Consider the following 4479-nt stretch of genomic DNA (forward strand, 5'->3'; position numbering starts at 1 on the left):
TAGAAGAAGCAAGAAACTAATCGTCTTGGCAACAAAACAAAGAGAATGAAAGCACACAAACATAACCTCACATCCAAATATGAATATAACAGGAAGCAATAATCACTATTCCTTAATATCTCTCAACATCAATGGCCTCAACTCCCCAATAAAAAGACATAGATTAACAAACTGGATACGCAATGAGGACCCTGCATTCTGCTGCCTACAGGAAACACACCTCAGAGACAAAGACAGACACTACCTCAGAGTGAAAGGCTGGAAAACAACTTTCCAAGCAAATGGTCAGAAGAAGCAAGCTGGAGTAGCCATTCTAATATCAAATAAAATCAATTTTCAATTAAAAGTCATCAAAAAAGATAAGGAAGGACACTTCATATTCATCAAAGGAAAAATCCACCAAGATGAACTCTCAATCCTCATCTTCGATTGGTTTATATACAAGTGTGCAATTTCTAGGCTTGAAAGTAAAATGATGCTATCTGGTGCTGGATAGAGGAGCCTTATTTTTTATTATGGCAGCTTGCTATTTTTGTAACATGGTGATTTGGTTGAACACAATAAAGTACAGTAGTAACTGATCTCCCCCTCTTCCTGGATGAGTGAGATGATGATTAAATGTTGATGTCAGCATCCTTGAGCATATTCAGATGAGCTTCTGCTTCTGTTGAAAAGGATGCTGTGTTTGATTGTGGTCCGAAGCTTTGAAGCACTACTTGGCATCTCCTTCCTTGGAGGTCTCACTGTTTAAACATAACAGATTTGATAGCTTGTTGGTAAGGTGAGGTCCAGCTTGTCTCCACTAGGTCATCTTCATGTGAATCCGGTGGTTATACGGTTTTGTTCTAGGGATATTTCATTTTTTTTAATAACGGTTTTAGCTGACATTCATGGAGAGAATGAATCCTTAGAACTGTGCCACTAGTGAAAGGGAATCCTGTCTAGAGTATGTTTCTTTACAAAGCTGTGTCACACCATCCTTTGGGCCCTCTGCTGGAAAAGTAGAATCAAGTCTCAAATAATGCCTTTTAAATTGTATCCTCTAGTATTATAGATGTAGGACAGTACTGTATCATACCTCTGTGGATGTAAAATAGCTTGTACCTGCTTTATGATACGTAGTAGTGACCGTGCTTTATCAGAGCTGTTTTTAATGATGTTGCTCAGAATGTTTTCTTTCCAGATGATGATTGAGAAGCTAATTTAAAATAAAAATGGTGCCAGGTACCACAAGAGTAACAGAACTGTGCTGTTTTCTCGGGTTTTGTTTTTTTACTTTTTTTTTTTTTTAATGGAGTGTGCTGGATGTCTCTACAGTTTTGTTCAGATGACTGCAGAACCTGGAAAAGCTGTTGCTGCTGTTGATGCATAACACACTGCTATTATTGGTCTTTTTATATAAATATAAATATATATATACAGATATATAATTTGAATTTTTTGAAACTTTACCTGTGCTGTCAACTTTCGAAAAAAGTATCCCCGTTTACTGTGTTGAGTTGGCACTGTACAGAAATTAACAGCCATATTGGTCTAGAAATGTTGAACTTAAGTTTTTTCCATTTGTACAGGGGTAACACACTGTATTAAATATGTAAGGTCTTATATACGTGGGTTTGATTACAAAAACTAATAAAGTATTCTCTAAATTAAAAAAATAGCATATATGAAGTTGTTGGAGAAAATAATTTGTTCAGTTACATTTTTCACTGTACCTGGAAATTAACTTTGCTTGAACTAACCTGCATGGCCAGAGACCCTAACTACAGCATGAAACACAGTCCTCATACTGAATTTTGAGGAAGACACAAATGTGGAGGAATATGTACCAGGAAATAAAGCTGAAGCTCAGTTTCTAGAATCCATGTTTGTGATGTCATAGTGTGCCAGACTACATTTCCCATAATGCTGTGCTAGTTTCTAGAAGTCCTGGGGTGAGCAAAGTAAAGAAGGGGAGAAGGGGGAATGATAATTACCATAAAAATCTTTTGAAAAAGTCACATGGAAGCCTACTCCCATAAAAGCTTCCTAAAGTATGTCCACTCACTATGGAGTTTAAGTGAGGTGACGCTACCTCAATATTACAGGTAAAATGACAAAAGCTCAGGGCCAGGAATGTGCTTCTTTTGGAGTTCTCTTACTTATAGACACCCCCCCTCATTGCAAATTACTGTCAATACTCCTGGTTACTCTTCAAAACCTGATGGTAAGATCCTGATGCTGAAGACACCATATACATGGCGCTATCAAGCAGGTACTAACCTGAATACACCTCTTCTGGCTAGCTTCGTTGGACGATGCCATGCATACTAGAAGGAGAAAAGTCATCATGAGTCTTATTCAGCTGTGAGCTTAGCCTGCTACAATGGCTGACTTGGGAATTGCCCACCGGTGCAATAGTAGCATGAACATCACAAGAATAACCAGATACCTTCTTCAGCTTTTTAAATTCCAGGTTGATAGTACGAGTTGACATGTTTAATATGAATGGAGCCTTTGACAGTACTAGCCATTAAATTCATGCAGCAGATTCGGTTGTTCTTTGTAAGTTAAAGCTTCATATCTGGAGCTAGAGAGATGGTTCTGCAGTTAAGAGCATGCACTGCTCTACCAGAAAACCCAACTTCATTTCTCAGTACCCAGGCCAGATGGATTACAAATACCCGTAACTCCAGAGCCAAGGGATTCCACTCCCTCTCCTGACCTCTGTGAGTACCTTCGCTCATACACACTTAAGACATCCCTCTCCAACACACACACACACACACACACACACACACACACACACACACATACACACACACACGCCTCAAAAAAAGTTTTTAAACTCTATTTACTATAGAATCTTATTGTAGCATGGAAAATTCACATTGACTCAATGTAACTTAAAAGTACTTACACAAAAAAGCAAATTTGTCACTATTTAAGATGAATTTTGAAGCTAAGTTTCATGATGCCTGGCTGGTTTTCCCAGCTACTTAGTAACCTTAGGCGGGAAGACCGCCTTTGCCCATGGGACTATGTAAGAAAGCTTCAGAATAATTTGAAGTCCAGGTAGATAATTTAGAACTTTTCTCAAAATAAGTAGCACAAAAAGAAGTAAAGAGGCAGGATAGTTGCTGAGAATGTCCAGTCTTTCTGTTCCTACACATTCAGTGTTTGGATTGTACGTGAGTGCAACCATACAGGCTTATGATTTTCTTGTACTACTTACATTTCCTGTTACTCTGATGTTACAAAATAACCCGACAAGCCTCTTGCAGGTGAACAGTTTACTTTCGCTTACACTTTGAACACATAGATCACTATGGCCAAGAAGGCATGGCAACCTAGGCTTGAGACAGTGGTCAGTCTGTGTCTACACTCAGAGAACAGAGACAGATGAGTGCTAATCCTCAGCTGACACTTTCATTTTATGAAGTTTCTGTCCTTCATGAATATGTGTGTGTGTGTGTGTGTGTGTGTGTGTGTGTGTGTGTGTGTGTGTGTGTACATGTGTTCATGTATGTGAGTGCAGGCTTATGTGTGCTCTGGTACACAAATGGAGGTCATGAGGGACTATGTAGGTCAAAGAAAGGAGATAATGAATAGAAAGCAAAGAAACCAGTATATTTTACTACTCAGTAATGACCAGTCAGTAAATACATCCTGCTGCTATCTTGTTAGCGACAGTTTGGATATATAAATAAATATCCGATATAAGTATATATATGATAAATACACACAAATATAGCTGAGACTATATATATATATATATATATATATATAGTCTGATGTTGGGAGAGAGAGCTCCTCTAGAGAGATGGTGTTTTGTTTCATTACCAACTCTAATCCAAAACAATATGAAACACACAGAAAGTTGCTTTGTGACAAGAGTAGTAATATAAATAGTTTTATTTTACTTTGATATACTGCAAACCATGAGTATAGCAGAGTAAAGCTTCTCAATTATACTATTCTACAGTATGGCTAAAAATACCCTACAGTGAAAGGGAGCTTAAGATGTAACTTCCTTGAATTACAGGCAGATTTTAGATTTTACTTAATAAAAAAAAAAGATCATGGTTTAAATGTACCAAATGAAATTTCTGTATTATTACAATATATTCAATAAATATTTAACAAAAAAAAATTCTGAAAATTTCAAATAAAAAATGTAATTTAAAGGTTTCTTTTGATTTATGGAGGAGTTGTCGCCCCAATTCCCTGGACTTGGGGGGGAGGGGCTGAAAGTGGTTATTCTAAAGTTGTTTTTATGAGGAATTTAAAATTGGTTGTAATTTAACAGGGAGGAAATAGCTAGATTGAATTGTACAGTCATAATCTCATTTGGTGACTAAGCTTAAATCATATCTTTGTTTGGGTATAGGATTTATTTGTCAAAAAAGTTTAAAAGTACAAGGTTTAGAGCCAGTCCTTCTATTGTTGTCATTACAAACTTCTGAGTTGATTACACCTGTGAGTTAAGGTTCAAATAGC

General features: G+C 37.0%; 1 long non-coding RNA gene across 4 annotated transcripts; it reads right to left on the bottom strand.

The window, feature by feature from the left end:
* Positions 1-483: 483 nt before the first annotated feature.
* LOC134485860 (uncharacterized) lies at positions 484-3718 on the bottom strand. Of its 4 annotated transcripts, none has more exons than XR_010064147.1 (3): positions 2432-3718; positions 2263-2309; positions 484-743 (listed from the first exon to the last, which is right to left on the bottom strand). It is a non-coding gene; the product is annotated as an uncharacterized LOC134485860 (long non-coding RNA). The 4 variants fall into 4 exon arrangements; XR_010064148.1 differs by lacking the exons at positions 2263-2309; positions 2432-3718 and adding exons at positions 1453-1505; positions 1743-2224; XR_010064146.1 differs by lacking the exons at positions 2263-2309; positions 2432-3718 and adding an exon at positions 1743-2224.
* Between the last annotated feature and the right edge of the window lie 761 nt (positions 3719-4479).

The sequence above is a fragment of the Rattus norvegicus genome, chromosome 2 (assembly GCF_036323735.1).
Source record: "Rattus norvegicus strain BN/NHsdMcwi chromosome 2, GRCr8, whole genome shotgun sequence".
NCBI classification, from domain to species: Eukaryota; Metazoa; Chordata; class Mammalia; order Rodentia; family Muridae; genus Rattus; species Rattus norvegicus.